Source organism: Perca fluviatilis, chromosome 12 (assembly GCF_010015445.1).
Source record: "Perca fluviatilis chromosome 12, GENO_Pfluv_1.0, whole genome shotgun sequence".
In the NCBI taxonomy this organism is placed as follows: Eukaryota; Metazoa; Chordata; class Actinopteri; order Perciformes; family Percidae; genus Perca; species Perca fluviatilis.
In genome coordinates this window covers 10,838,240-10,855,691 of record NC_053123.1, presented here as the reverse complement: position 1 = coordinate 10,855,691, position 17,452 = coordinate 10,838,240, and positions in this window count along the sequence as shown.

The window sequence follows — 17,452 nt, the reverse complement described above, 5'->3', positions numbered from 1 at the left end:
CGTTTGTAACTGAAGTCTAATAAAATTTGAACTTCACTGAAACTTCAACTCTCTATATATCCTCACATTCAGTTCTCACTATTCAGATTCAGATCAGCAAATTCAATTTCAAGTTATTACGACAGACATCCGGTAATTATGAAGAAGAGCAAACGAAGCGCAGATCGAGCAGGGTACAGTTCAGTGGCGCAGATACACAGGACTCCTCTTCGCCCAGCACATACGTTTTGGGAGCACAGCCCGCCTTGACCCAGAGACTCATAGATAATATAATCTACCTGTTCACAATGTTCAAAATGTAATGCCTGGTGTTAGTAGGCCTAGGTTTATTAGTCACATTCTTCCACTTAAGTAAACTTAAAATGAACTATCGCTACTTAGGCTACCTTAGCCTAGCCTACTGCATGCAAAGTAGTGTGACTATCCATATTTGAAAATACATGTTAATTAATTTAAACATTTGAATTGCATTGGTTTACTTTGTACATCAGCAAGCCTGCAATACAATGTGATGTAAGAGTCAGTCCCCTGAGTTTATACAAGATGTTTCCACATTAAAACGCAAAATAGTAAATTATTATTTGAGTCTATTTTTAATCAACTCTAATATCTGATCGTTTGTCTCCTTCCTTAGAGCGTTTATATACATATTAAAGTTAGTTTTGTTTGTGATTTAAAAGTGTAGCTTTATCATCATGTGCAGTAACAAACAAAACAAAGAGACTAATTCATGTGTTTATAAAAAGAATATTTATTATAATCAGTTCACAGATCTGAGTCCAAACAGAAACTTCACCCTTCTGAACTAAGAGGTTCTGCTTCAAAGTGAAGTTTAAACAGACTGAAATGTCCAGGCTCACTGCTCCACTATTCATTCATTTAGTTCTGCATGTAGTTATTTATTTAACCCTTGTGTGGTCCTTCGGGTCCCAGTGACCCGAAGGACAACACAAGGATTTTGTACCTCCCTTTACTTTGTTGAGAATTGCTCTCTAAACCCTGTTTCTTGTAAAGTAAGTAAGTAAAGTTTATTTCTAGAACACATTTAAACACAGTTTAAGCTGACCAAAATGCTGTACAAACAAGAACTAAGGTGCTGTATTAACCCTTGTTTAGAGAGCAATTCTCAACAAAGTAAAGGGAAGTACAAGGGTTAACGAGACTTAAAATCATGTTTCGTCGTCCACAGTCCGAGTCCCGCCAGACTCCCTTTAGGAAACCTGTGATTTAAACTTCAGCAAGCTGTGACAGTCCGCTCCGCTGAGTCCTGGTTCTAGTTCTCCCGGGCTTCCCTTCCCTCCAGCCGTCCCAGCAGTACGGCCCGGGCCTCCAGCAGCGTGGTCGTGTTGGGCTTCCAGGAAGCGGGCAGTGATCTCCAGATCCTGCAGCCGCAAACGGACTCTGCTGCCCCCGCTTTTAGTTTCCGCCGGCCGCCCCCGGCAAACGCAGTGGAACTTCCCCGAAATCTACATACAGGTCGTCCTGGACTATGTGGAAGATCCTGCCGATCACCACTCTGTCTTTGGCCGGTCCGATCTGGATCAGCGGGGACCGCAGGCAGCGAGGCAAAGCAGTATTCCTGCCCGGGAAAGAGACGCTGCCGCCGGCCACGGAACTCTCCACCTCCCGCTGCCGCCGGAGCTCAGATTGCAGGTCCAAGGCGGCATATATATCATAAAACACATCCTCACCTGTGAACTGTTATCCCTTGCTGTTTTTTTTTTGTCATTTCTTTCGTTCCAACATCCAAAAACAGTTTGGCATCTTTAGTGCTAATCCTGCGCCACTGAACTGTACCTATCGATCTGCGCTCGATTGCTCTTCCTTCATCCTCCAAGTACCCGGATGTCTGTCTCAGTAACTTGAAATTGAATTTGCTGATCTGAATCTGAATAGTGAGAACTGAATGTGAGGATATATAGAGAGTTGAAGTTTCAGTGAAGTTCAAATTTTATTAGACTTCAGTTACAAACGAATAAATTCAATTTCAAATTATACTATTCAGATTCAGTTTTTCAATGGAATGATTCAAATTAAACAATACAATTTCAAATTATGTGATTCAAATTCAGTTTTTCAATGCAATTATTCAAGTTTAGCAATTCAAATTCAAATATAAATGATTCAAATTCTGTTTCTGGTGGCACATATTTCAGCCCATATTTAAAGCCTTATGTTTTCTTTTGGTGCTATGGCATTCTTAGGGAGAAGTTTTCCTAGCTCAGATCAGAGTCATGACTTGTTCTATATGGTAATGTTTAGAAAAATCATGGAGCACATGAACGTTTGATACTGTTTTGTCCATTCTATATTTCTCATTCTCTCTAGGGAACATCTTTGTTGATGAAGACCATGGGATGTGGTTGAAAGCACAGGTGCTACAAAGGAATGTAGCAATGCTCCAACAAAATAGCAAAGTCCAAAATGTCCAAAAAATAAAATATGCAGAAGAATTGGCTTTAGATTTTTTATGAGAAAGGAAAGGCATTCAATAAAATATAACTTCCCAGAACTTTATTCAATAAGACCCCTCTTGAGCTCAGCACACATAAGCCTGTCTTTGAATATTTTGAAAACCCAGACATGGTCTATTGCAAACAATGTAAACTGAATGCAAGCTCAAAACGCTCTTGGGAATCCTGTGACACAATTGCAATCAAATTAATATGCAACAGTACATTTAATCACTATTGTCAAATAATGTAAGCTGGCTGCTGTGTGACAGATGTCATTTGATATTCAGAGTGGATAAATATCATGGAAACATCGCCAACACTTAGGCCGAATAACATTATCTCTGATAAAATGAAGCACAATGGGAAATAAGCAAAACTCCAAACACGATTGTCCTGGAAACAGCCCTTTAATTTCTTGCGTGTCCCTGTCCTTTGAAAACACTTTTTTTGAGTTTTTGGCACAGAACTATTGCAATAAAGGTTATATAACAAAAGCTAAAGATCCTCTGGGCATCTGAGCTTGTTAACTATACCGACTGCATAAGAGACTGACTATGGTTTCCTACGTAGTGTAATGTATTTATATAGCTGTTGCATAGTTCTGAGCAGTGAAAAATGTCTTGTCATTCAATACCAAAAGTTTCAATACCTAAGGAGTAAATCTCATCAGCATTACTAAGCAAGCCGGTATCAGATTCACAGTATTAGTACTGGCATCGAATTGTTTTTAATGATACTCAGCCCTATGTTTAGAAGCTATATATTCAGTCTTGATGCAAAAGAGAGGCCTTTCTGACTGTCTTTCCCTGCCAAATATACATTATAAACAAGGCTAACTGTTTCCAATAGAGTTGTATCACAACACTTAATAAATTACATAAATCTCCAGGCAGTGGCAATTTTAGGCAAAAGCGACCAAGGCAAAGTTGGGTGGGCAGCAGCCACCAAAGCATTGCATCACACAACAAAAAATAAAATGTACAGGTCGCACGAATGAAAGAACGCAATGAATGTTTCAGCTTGAGAGGATGATTGTTTATCACAGTGCACAGAGACAGGAGCAATGAGAAGAGGCTCTGATTAAATTTGATATGAAGTTGTATATTATGGTTCAGTAGTACGGTAGCACTGAGTAAATTAAATCTAATGCCATATTGCCAAGTTAGTTCAGTGTGATGGTGCTACCTTCTTATCATTCGCCATCATGGGATCGAGACCACTGTGTATCTTTTTTATGTGAAGTGAAAGCAAAGAGCTTACAGGCATAGGATTCAATAACTTTAAACAACTATGGAGCGCTATGAACAGTTTATTTGTCGGCAAGATGGTTTTCTTATTTTAAGAATATACTGTACGTCTCCATTCAAACACTCATTGCAAAGTGATTCAACAGCCTTCATATGGAGATTGGGCATCTGCCCCTTTGATTTGTTGTTCATTTATTTGATCTTGTTTAGCTTGGAACAGCATACAAAGGAGAGTTATTATTTAAAAGGCTTCTTTTGGCTCTGGTCCCTTTTCAAAACTCTGTCTCTGAATTTTGATTGGTCATGGACTTTGTTCTTGATCTACTGTTAGGACCCAGCCCTTATGATTGATTATGGAAGGAGGTGGTTTTGTGTAATAAACTGATCTCAAGTCTTCATAGATGTAACCTTCATTACAGGGCACATCAAGGACTTATGTTGGCACTTGGAAGCACAGCATTCTTTCAGTGTATATATGCTGTGTAGCATTCAGTTTAGCAGAATTTGTTTCCTTTGCCTTTATTTTTTTTTCTATAAAAGAGTACATGTATGCAAGCAACATTTATCCCTTGATAAAATGAGTCAGGGACTATCTGAGTAAAAACAAACAAACAATGAGCAGGTAATTCTCTTTGCACTGCCTGTATCCAAACATTAAATCAACAAAGGGAGAAATTACCTGCACAGAATCTACACACAACATCCTGGACCCATTACTGCTGTGGAATGTTATTTCTTGACTGAAATGGACACTTTCATTTTCTATCACTGTGTTTACTCATTCTATCAAGTAGATTGTGTCCTCATTCTTTACACAGAAAAACAATCACAGAGCTTTTTCAGCTTTTCTGCAAAATGTTCAGGGAGTCTAAAGCAGGTACTCTTCAGCCATATTGACGTAGTTTGAAATAAAAAATATAAAAAACAAAGGATATCAAGAGTTGCTATTGTAATTACAGTGACATTGTGCTCAAGTCTTAATTAGCTTTGTAGCAACTCAAATGGCAATGGCTTGAATGTAACGGACAATCAATAATATCAAAAAGTTACGCACTAAAGCTTTAAACTAAAAATGATGTCTTTGAATGCAAGTATCATTGTCTGGTTTTTGCTTATCTAAAGGTTTTTGCATTAAGCAAAGGAGGCAGAAGTGCAGCTGTCGAGCCGGCATTCATGACAGGCTAAAGAAAGCCTGCGCTAAAGAAAGACCGGTGCTCCCCAGCATCTTTCTGGCAAACGCCCGATTGCTCAGTAACAAAATGGACGAACTGGAACTGATCAACATGGAACACAAAACTGTGCAAACCTGTTTTATTATGGCGATAACTGAGACTTGGCTGCATGCGGCGATCCCCGACGAGGCTATTAGCCTAACTCCTCATTTCCACAGCATGCGTAACGGCTGCGGACCGGCTACGCTGCGTGTCTGCTGCGTGCTCCGCCGTCCGTGAATACCCACCAGGTCCGGATTTGTTGCGGAACGGCTGCAGCCATGACTGACAGCTGTAGTCAAATTCACGTAGAATATAACCACACAACCAACAACAGTTAGTTTCCATCCAGAGGAGTAGAGGGGAAAGCTCTGTGCTGTGTTTTCAAGGTGTAGCGCAGGGAAATATGATCGGCCGTGAGCACGGTGTATTTTATTTTGAAAATTAACCGGATATTTATTTTGTTTCTGTGCTCGACTTCCTGTCCCGCACTATCTGCCGTGTGCTGAATTGCTGTGGAGCTCTCCGTCGTCCATCAAAAATAGAAGCTCTGCGTATCTGCTCCGGAGGGCTGCGGACTGACGATACTGGGATGGAGTAGGGACGCAGACCTAATGGAAACCTAATGACTCCGTGACGTTCCGCAGACGTTTCGCATCCAGTGGAAATTGCCGGTAACAGGTGTCTGATGGGGCCGGTTGGGGGTGTGATGAACAGTGGCAAATAATAGTCACATTAAAGATAATGGAACAGTGACTTCGAAGGTAGTCGTTGAAGTTCATGTCCTAGTTCATGAACTCGTTCATATTTTGGGTGAACGTGAACTGAATGTACTGTATTACTGCCTGATGAACGTTACTGTGAACTCGTTCATTATGGTGTCTGTGAACGGCACGCTCTCAGTTTAACTTCGTTCAATAGGTTGCCAGATTTCTATAGAGCCTTCCAGGCGAAAACCCAGCTAAAACACACTGTAAACAGGCCTTAATATGTAGCGGAAAAAACACCCAATCTGGCAACACCAGCCACCAGTGTCGCACCGCCGCATGCGTCATCAAAACAAAAAGCAGCATGTAGGCGACAGCAGCATGTAGGCGACAGCAGCATGTAGGCGACAAAGCAGCCCGGAAGCGTCGTATGATCATTTAAACAAGTTTTATGACAAGGTCTGGTGGGGCTGATGCAGAACGACGAGTCTGCCTACAGGGATGGAGTTCAAAAACTGGCTGTGTGGTGCACTGACAATAACCTGGCACTTAACTCCACCAAAACAAAAGAGCTGATTATTGACTTCAGGAGGAGGAGAGAGGAACCTGCTCCCTTTTATATCAAAGGAGACATGGTGGAGAGAGTCACTGACTTCAAGTTCCTGGGTACATACAGTACAGGCCAAAAGTTTGGACACACCTTCTCATTCAATGCATTTCCTTTTTATTTTCATGACTATTTACATTGTAGATTCTCACTGAAGGCATCAAAACTATGAATGAACACATATGGAATTATGTACTTAACAAAAAAAGTGTGAAATAACTGAAAACATGTCTTATATTTTAGATTCTTCAAAGTAGCCACCCTTTGCTATTTTTATTAATAAGGGAACACATTCCACTAATTAACCCTGACAAAGCACACCTGTGAAGTGAAAACCATTTCAGGTGACTACCTCATGAAGCTCAATGAGAGAACACCAAGGGTTTATTTTTCAGTTATTTCACACTTTTTTGTTAAGTACATAATTCCATATGTGTTCATTCATAGTTTTGATGCCTTCAGTGAGAATATACAATGTAAATAGTCATGAAAATAAAGAAACACATTGAATGAGAAGGTGTGTCCAAAGTTTTGGCCTGTACTGTACATCTCCCAGGACCTGACATGGACTGTGAACATCACCTATCTGGTCAAGAAGGCTCAGCAGCGGCTATATTTCCTGAGGATCCTGCGGCAAGCAAAGCAGCTGTTGCTGTCCTTCTATCAATGCTCTGTGGAGAGCATCCTCTCTCATGGCATTCTGGTGTGGTTTGCTAGCTGCATTGTGGCTGACAGGAAGGTGCTACAGAGAGTCAATAAAACTGCATAGGGCATCACAAACACACAACTACCCACCCTTGAAGACATTTACAGTGCTTGATGTTTGTGTCGGGCCAAAAGCATCACACAGGACTCCTCCCACCCAGCCAATCACCTTTTCACCCTACTGCCCTCTGGTAAGCGATACAGGTCCATGAAGGCCTGCACATCCAGACTTATGAACAGTTTCTACCCATGTGCCATAAAGGAACTGAACACTAATAAATAATGGTGCAATAGCAGTGTTTCTGTGAATACAAATGTGCAATATGACTTTTTTTTTATTATTGTATTTATTATATTTATCGTTTTTATTCTGTGTCTTTTGCCTTTATAAGGGTATTTGTCATTTTATTTGTATATCACTGAGGGTGAGCTGCAGAAAAATTTCAGCTGCTGTCCAATGACAATAAAACATTCTATTCTATGAATGCTATGTTATCCATAAAACTAATTACACTACCACAAAATGATCTTACAAGTGCATATACTGATATAAATAAATATGGTATTGAAAATAAACACCACTCATCAGATTTTCCCTGTGAAACATGAATTGCTTGATGATTTGATTGAAGAGAAATGCGTGACAGCATAGCACCTTACTTACCCAACAATTACTGTGTACAGTACAGGGTACATGCCCCTCTTCCAACTTTGTGTTCTTTTCTCCTTTTGTTATAGCCTGACAAGCCCGACCCACATCAAGATGTTGGGTCTGGGAACTCTAGTGTTGACGAACTGACCGAAGAGCCGGTTAATTAACCCGACTCGTGTCACTGAACCGGGAGACTCGAGTGCCATACGTCAATGAACCGACTCACTCCTGTTTTTTTTCTTTTACTTCATTCGTGCCGTTGTGTGTAGCTGGTATTCTTCTGCTACTGTGTGTTGTAATCATAATAATATACAGTCTATGGTCATAATCTAGCTCATTAGCGCCTCCACTGGAGTGATGGTGGTAGAATCAATCAGGAAATGAGCTACCTAGACCGCACACCAGGCTACTGCTCGAGTCTAATGTAATCAAACGGTGTCTTGGTTCTCAGCAAGTTTGAGTTATTAACAAAGCCTTGTTTCTGGTGCATCTTAAAGTGATGGTTCGGAGTAATTTCACCCTAGGGTCCTTTGCACCATGACCTCGCGCCAAACACTCCCCCAGAAACTTTTTTCACCTGGGTCTAACATTGGGAGAGTTATCGTAGAGTAGCGTTATCAGCTGAATAGCTTAGCACAGAGGCTAATGGACCCACGTTTGTATGTCGTAAATGACCCCACTAATAATGCCCGAAATGATACCAAACGTCTACACTAGTACAAATAGGTTATGTACTCATAAAACGATGGATTGGAAAGTTTGTAAGTACACCAGAAGTTTATGAACACTTGCCTGCTCTCTTCTGCTCTCTGTTGCTGCTGCTACCTGCAGTTAGACGAGTGCTTAGGGCCGTCTACAAATTACTACACCGAAAAGAGATACAACAAAAATATTTATTAATTTAATGATTAAATAAGTAATGTCTTTCTTGCTTTATTTGGTGTTACAGCACAGAACTTGCACCTGAGCAGCTATAATTGTAAAATGTTGGCCTTTTGCACACTTCTTGCCAGGAGATTAATATTGTTTAAATGAAGACTCTCTTCCTCCCACTTTTTCTCATTGGATTAAGGAGATTATGCAGTATCTTAAACTAGAGAAAATAAGATACTCTCTTCAAGCGTCTGTCCAGAGATTCTATGCAATCTGGCAACCCTTCTTGACATTTGTTGAAAAAATCAAGTAGAGAATACAGCCCCAAAATTACTTTTGTATGTTTGTGTATGTATGTATATTTATGTATCCTTTTCTAATAATTTCTACTTTTTTTTTTTAAACTGTATATATCCAATCATTTTTGTCTGATGGGTGGAGGGATGGGTTGTGTTGGGGTTTTGTTGTATACTGTACTGTTTGAGTTCTCCTTTGTTTTTTTTTGTATGTTGTAAAATCTTGAATAAACAGACCTTGTTCAAAAAAAATAAGTAATGTCTCCAAACTTACCTCAATTATTACTTGTCTCCTGCTAGTTATACTACAGCACTTACTTAAAAAAAAAAGTGAAATTAAAAAATATTTTTGTTGCATCTCTTTTCGGTGTTGTAATATGTAGATGTCCCTAAGCACTCGTCTTACAGCAGCAACAACAACAGCAGCAGAGAGCAGAAGCCGGCAGGCAAATGTTATTTACATAAACTTCTGTTGTACTTACAAACTTTCCAATCCATCGTTTTATGAGTGCATAACCTATATGTACTAGTGTAGACGTTTGGTATCATTTCGGGCATTATTAGTGGGGTCATTTACGACATACAAACGTGGGTCCATTAGCCCCTGCGCTAAGCTATTCAGCTGATAACGCTACTCTACGCTAACTCTCCCAATGTTAGACCCAGGTGAAAAAAGCTTCTGGGGGGGTGTTTGGCTCGAGGTCATGGTGCAAAGGACCCTAGGGTGAAATTACTCCGAACCATCACTTTAAGCCATATTCGCACGGGATAAGTATTATCTAGGGACCTCGTGTGAATTACAAATTACCCACCCACGTCTGATTTTCATCTGGCGCATTCGAAGGGGATAAGCGAAGCCTGTGATTTTACTCGAATTTACTAACATTAAGCAACAGTAGAAACATGGGTGTGGGTAGCTCTGCTACGTGTGTTTGTGTGTGGTCAGATCTCGAGGACACACACGCACACAATCTCAACCGGGTAGTCAGTCATCGTCCGAACTGCGACCTCTCCTTTTTCTTTCTCTCACTTTTTTCTCTGGGTGGTGTCAAGCAGTGTCCGGTTAGATGTATAAAACAAAACCTTTCACCAGGTTAAAATCTATTAGCTCAAGCTTTACGCTTGATTTATTTTTAACATTAACCTCTAATTATGAAGTGAGCCCCCTCGCTTGATTGTGCATTATTTTTGATAAGCTATTGCTTGGAGCATAGGCGCAGATACTGTGGGTGCTCCAGAGCTCGAGCACCCACGGAAAATACTGAGCACCCACGTGCGCCAGACTGCCAGTAGGCTACATTCATTTAAAATTAAACATTGGAGTTGGTGCTAATGGGAGCGGTGGCATTGATTCTTCAATTCCCGAACGCTGATCGCGTTTACGGTGTCAGTTACATTTTTCATCTCCAATCCTATCTGCATTTGTGAGAAGTGGCGCTGTCCTTTATTATTGAGTTAATAGGCTGTGTGTCTGTGTCGGCCGCTGTCCATTTCCTAAGGTTCTGAAATGCAAACATTTTTTGACTACTTTCCTTTTTAAAGGGGTGTCCGTGGAGCACCCACGGAGGAAAACATAAATCGGCGCCTATGGCTTGGAGATGTCTTGTCATTATCTCTAGATGTATGATACAAACATAAAAAACATACTTACCGCATGCTGCTATACATATCATCCATCGCCATCTAATCATTCTTTTTTTCTTCGCACTTGTGGTTTTCATCTTTCTCTTTCTGCAAATTGTATATGATGTATAGCTACATGACCCAGCACACAAAACACTGTCAAAACACTCCAACGCACCCTCCATTCTTCGCGAAAGATGGATAAAAAGGCGCAAAAGAAGGAAATAGGTACCTTGAAAAAACAGAAAAAGCCCCGCCAAATCCGGGAAAAATCAGAGATGCCGATTCGCACGGGACTAATATTATCACACGAACTCCGTTTTTGGCGAAATATGGTAGGTCATTTGCGGGGGAATTATTACTACAAAATTACAGACATGACCGATTCGCACGGGTTTAAGATCACAGACAACCTCCGCAATTATTACAAATGACTGGAGGTCACCAGGTAATACTTATCCCGTGCGAATAGGGCTTTAGAGGATTGTGTTCATGGCAATTCACACATTATCGATGGGGAAGTACAGTACATCACATACAAATACACGTCATGTTATCTTGGTAGTTATGTTAAGTTAAATGTTAGAGAAGTGAATGTTGCTACGTGGTAGGTAGGCTGTCATGAGGAGACCGTGCACCAGGCTACTGAACGAGACCGTAACCGAGGGTACTGCATGAGTCTATATTCAAACGGGTTTCTAGCTTTTCTGCAAGTTTGAGTTATCAACCGATCCCAGAAGCCTTTATTTCTCGTGCATCTTAGATGATTGTGTACATACAAATTCATAGACTACATTGTCGATGGATATCACATACAAATACACGTCATGTTATCTTAGTAGTTATGTTAAATTAAATGTTTATTACGTGATAGGTAGGCTGTCAGCAGGAGACCGCGCACCAGGCTGCTGAAAGAGACCGTAACCGGGCCTAATGCATGAGTCTATATCACGGGTGTCTAGGTTCTCGGCAAGTTTGAGTTACTGATAGCAGAAGCCTTTATGTCTTGTGCATTAAGAATTGTGTTCATGGAAATTCATAGGCTACATTACCAAGAGGAAAGTATTATATCACATACAAACACACGTAATGTTATCTTGGTAGTTATGTTAAATGTTAGAAGTGAATGTTGCTACATGGTAGTTAGACTTATGAGGAGCCCGCCCACTAGGGTACTGAATGTAACCGTGGCCAGTGCGTGAGTCTAGTGTCGGTCAGTATGAGTGTGTAAATAGTATGTCAAGACCGAATGTGACCGCAACCGCCCAAGTCTTCCGCGGTGTCTTGGTTCCTGGCTGGCGATCACCCCCCCTGCCGAGGGCACGCGAACCGGTGACCGAATCTATTAACTCGGTAGGCCAACCAACGACTGTCCGGTTGAACCGACTCACATAAAAGAGTGTTGTCCCATCACTAGGGAACTCACCATTGACAGGGCTCAATCCGAGGGGCAGGATAAACGGTTGTCTTTCAAATTCCCTCTGCCAAATAGCATAGCGCTACAACCAGCCAGAGCAACGAACTTTTGCCCGTATCCGGTCAGCAAAACTCCGAACACATCTTGCTTTTTTAAGAATGACTTCAATGCTGTTCTTTGTTCTTTTCTCAAAGTAGAGCTTAACTCCAAGTCTTCCAGAAGACCGCTGTTCCCAGCAGCAGCCATAAGCCCGCCCACCGACTCTATACACGATGTGATTGGCCTGACCAGAGTTTGGTTTAAAATTCCACTTTAAAGCATTAAAGAAATGTGCACCTGGTGAACTTGGGCTCTATCTTGCACTCAGCGCAATTGCCTTTGTACACCGACGCATGTATCATTCCTATTTTGCACCCGACGCAAAGCGGACTTTTCCCTCCACAGACGCACGTCAGTAAAATAGGGAATGTATTTGCGCTCCTGGGGGCGGTTCAGCGAAAAGAGGAGGCGTGTTCCGGCGCAAACGTTCTCTCATGCTATTTTGCAGTTTCAGAAAACAATTCCACCACTGACCAGGAAAAACCTGGTCTAAAGTCAGTGGCGCTAGTCTAAAGTCAGTAGCGCGTTATTCAGATGCAATTTTAGGGGCGCATGCTTGGCCATAATGTAGCGTGTGCACAACGCGCATACACTTCTCTCATCTAAACGGACACAGCAGTTCCCATTTTTGCAAACATACATAATTACATCTGGTGAGGATGCCCCCTGGGCCTCCCTAGGGAGGTGTTCCAGGCACGTCCAGCTGGGAGGAGGCCTCGGGAGGGGGGAGGCCAGGACTAGGTGGAGGGATTATATCTCCAACCTGGCCTGGGAACGCCCGGGATGCCCCAGTCGGAGCTGGTTAATGTTGCTCGGGGAAAGGGAAGTTTGGGGTCCCCTGCTGGAGCTGCTCCCCCGCGAACCCGAACACGGATAAGCGGACGAAGATGGATGGATGGATGGATGGATGGATAATTACAAGGAAAAATATTACTGAAAATGCGCTTCAGGTGTTTGGTATAGATCAGGAGGCACTTTACAGTACAGTCCTCATAAGTCGCAGCATTCTTTGTGGCTTGTTGTGTTTTACACACAACATTTCCATGAATCATGGATGTGTTGATGACATAAATGAGGAAATATTAGAGGAATTAAGGAGACGTGATGTTGAACTATGACGGGATTGGACACTTCGCGGAATCTGGCCTGGGAGTAATGCGCGCGGCGCCCTGGTGGAGCGGGTGGAGCCGGGTGGACGGAGATGGAGTGGGTGGGGGAGGAGGTTAGGGGCACAACAGGTGCAGGTGGTGCGTTTGGAGGCCCACGCTCCATGGCTGCAGCAATCCTGTCCAGACTTGACAAGATGCGGCCCGAGGGGCCGCAGCAACATCGCCACCCGGCCAAGACAGGTATTTATTACTTTGCCGCATCCCGGACAGCTCCCGCTGCGGCGCCAGGCAAATACCGGCCATAATAGCAATCCGCCATGGAACAAGCCTGTTCTTAAAAGGAAATGTGAGATGACGCTCTGATTGGTTATTTTCACATTACGCCCAAACCACACCTAGCTACTTCAGACAAACCCATTTTAGATTTGTGTCGGGCGCAAGAGTCATTTATCCCGCCAGTAAAATAGCAACAGCGGCCGAGATCCGCCCACAAAGCTACTTGCGTTTTGCATTTCAGATCGTTAAAATAGGGCCCCTTATCTTAGTGCTGTGTTAGTCTAGTTTCCAATTTTGAAGGATTGGAATATATATATATATATATATATATATATATATATATATATATATATCTAACTATACCTATATACTGGTACTATGAGATAGATAGAGATATATATATATATATACAGTATATATATATAGATAGAGATAGATAGAGTTCAGTGAGGATCTCTGAATGATCCAATGTTGACCTAAATGACTAATGATGATAAATAGAATCCAGCTGTGTGTAATCAAGTCTCCGCATAAATGCACCTGCTCTGTGATAGTCTCAGAGGTCCGTTTAAAGCGCGAGAGAGCATCATGAAGAACAAGGAACACACCAGGCAGGTCCGAGATACTGTTGTGGGAAGTTTAAAGCGGGATTTGGATACAAAAAGATTTCCCAAGCTTTAAACATCCCAAGGAGCACTGTGCAAGCGATAATATTGAAATGGAAGGATTATCAGACCATTGCAAATCAACGAAGACCCGGCCGTCCCTCTAAACTTTCAGCTCATACAAGAAGAAGACTGATCAGAGATGCAGCCAAGAGGCCCACGATCACTCTGGATGAACTGCAGAGATCTACAGCTGGGGTGGGAGACTCTGTCCATAGGACAACAATCAGTCGTATACTGCACAAATCTGGCCTTTATGGAAGAGTGGCAAGAAGAAAGCCATTTCTTAAAGATATCCATAAAAAGTGTCGTTTAAAAGTTTGCCACAAGCCACCTGGGAGACGTGGAAGAAGGTGCTCTGGTCAGATGAAACCAAAATCGAACTTTTTGGCAACAATGCAAAACGTTATGTTTGGCGTAAAAGCAACACAGCTCATCACCCTGAACACACCATCCCCACTGTCAAACATGGTGGTGGCAGCATCATGGTTTGGGCCTGCTTTTCTTCAGCAGGGACAGGGAAGATGGTTAAAATTGATGGGAAGATGGATGGAGCCAAATACAGGACCATTCTGGAAGAAAACCTGATGGAGTCTGCAAAAGACCTGAGACTGGAGCGGGATTTGTCTTCCAACAAGACAAGATACCAAAACATAAAAGCAAAATCTACAATGGACTGGTTCACAAATAAACATATCCAGGTGTTAGAATGGCCAAGTCAAAGTCCAGACCTGAATCCAATCGAGAATCTGTGGAAAGAACTGAAAACTGCTGTTCACAAACGCTCTCCATCCAACCTCACTGAGCTCGAGCTGTTTTGCAAGGAGGAATGGGCAAAAATGTCAGTCTCTCGATGTGCAAAACTGATAGAGACATACCCCCAGCGACTTACAGCTGAAATCGCAGCAGAAAGGTGGCGGTACAAAAGTATTAACTTAAGGGGGCTTAATAATTTTGCACACCCAATTTTTCAGTTTTTGATTTGTTAAAAAGGTTTGAAATATCCAATAAATTTCGTTCCACTTCATTATTGTGTCCCACTTGTTGATTCTTCACAAAAATTACAGTTTTATATCTTTATGTTTGAAGCCTGAAATGTGGCAAAAGGTCGAAAAAGTTCAAGGGGCGAATACTTTCGCAAGGCACTGTGTATAGATAGATAGAGAGAGATAGATAGATAGAATATATCTCATAGTACCAGTATATATATAGATAGATATCTATTATTAATCTATCTATCTATCTATCTATCTATATGTATATATATATATATATACACACACACACACTTTAGGAATGGCATGATCATAACAGCAGGGAATCCTGACATATTTGTAAGATTAAAAGATAAACCAAAGCCAAATATAGCTTATTTTATATAGTTTCTTTTTATTGTTTTTCATGTTTCATTACGACGAACATGGGTACTGTAATTCATTTCGAGTCAATCCCGCACACACTGTCTAACTGCTGTGAATACTCATTCGACCACCAAAATGTGTATTACTCCGCTGCTGAACAAATTCACTCTTTAGTCAGATTTGAATAACTTTCGTGAACAACTACAGCTATTTAAGAAATGACTGCGCCTTTTTTCAAAATGAAACCATATATTTGTGAGCCATTTGTTTTCTTTTAAAGATTTAAGTCTTGGGCCCAGTGTCACAAACCGACAAAACAGTGTAGACACGTCAGAAAGATAAACAAATCGAAATAAAACAAAAACAGGTAAAATGCTGCATGGCATGGATAGCAGTATCACACTTGTCTACTTTAAATGTGTGAAAACATATGCAGTGATGTATGATTTCCAGTGCATCAGATCTTTTGTTGCTTTGTTGAGCAACATAAAACCTTTCAGACCTGACAACGCCACCTCCTATTGAGGGTTAGGAGAAACCCTTTGAACCCTGAACTATGTTAATTAGTATGTTGTGTGACCAACTCTGGTTTTCCCCTAATGGGGATAATTTACAGGAGGTAAATATTGTACAATAAGTTTGGTTTTATTACAAAAAGTTTAAAAGATTTCCAATTAAAATAGCAATTTGGCAGAATAATAAAACAATAAATTAGATGGCAGATACATGTGGTCTTACTCTCCTCAAAGTAGGAAGGTCGGGTCGGCACGCACACACCACTCCGGGAGACGACTGTGGGAGACAGAAAGAGGAGACAGAAGGCCCAGCATTGACAAGGACATGCACTACACACTTATTTCTACACGATTCACTACAAAATATCATGCAAATCACTACAAAATATCATGCAAGTCACTACAAAATATCATGCAAGTCACTACAAAATCTACAGTGTCGAGGCTACATACACACCGTAACAGAGTGTCACCCAGTGCAGTCTCACCACGAGGAGGCAGTGTGTGGACACGGACCCAGCCTTGTACAGGATCAAGCTGTGAGCATATATAAATTGAGGAAAGAAACCTATGTCAAAACTTCCATAAAAAGTATATCTAAAGACCACTTGTAAATGAAATCACAAGAAAATAATCAACCAAGGCAAATAACCAAAAGAAACAAAATGGTAAAATAACCGTAAGAAACAGTGACTGGACTGGTCCCCCTTTGAAAAAAACAAACACATTAGTGGCCAGTTACAAAGGGTCTTGCAAATAACTTATTAGCACATTAATAGTAAAATGTAGGAAAAATATAAGCCAAAGGTAAACTGAAACATACAAAGAAACTACAAGTTGAAAAACATTCTATAAAAGTAGCGCATGGCTTGCGGTGGCATAAGCAACACAAAAAGGGTAACATTTAGCTGAAATATTAATTGCTACCACATATGGCTAAAACAGCTGATAGGCATTACCATCAATCTGCCCCAGTTCACTCCGTGAAGGTTTTTGAAAAAATAAAAAAAAAATCAACCTTAAGCTTTACTTGCTCCCCAAATTACCGCAGCCAAACATTTTCATACCTGGAGAATCAGGAGAATCCACACAAACGCAGTGCACTCAGTGAGAGGCAAGGGGACTAATGACTACACCTGGTGAGCTTTTTATCACTTCCTGATTAGCAACCGGTCACATGACCGCATGCACATATCAGCTGGTTTCCCACACATACAATGATATTCCACCCAGTTAGATAAATGGTTCATTAATAAAAAAAAATTGTACCTGTAGAAGAGCACATGCTGTAGTGCATGCAGAAATGCTTATACTATACTGTCCATGAACACTAGTGCCTTATGTTGATCTTGTTTTACAGACATACAAGATTATGGTATTCATTTTATTCATAATTAAGATCTTCTAGGAAGTTGTTTTGGAAGTTCCCAAAGAACTGTACTGTAGAAACCAATCTTATAAATTCCATTCAGTTATTTTCTACTATTGTGTTGCCAACCATGAATCCACCTACAAATAAAAAATGTCTGCAGTAATTAAAACCTTGTACAAAGTAACACAGCTGCATCACACATTTTGTTGGGGATCATTCAAACTGAATGAAATTAACAAACATCTGCCCGATTCTACATCT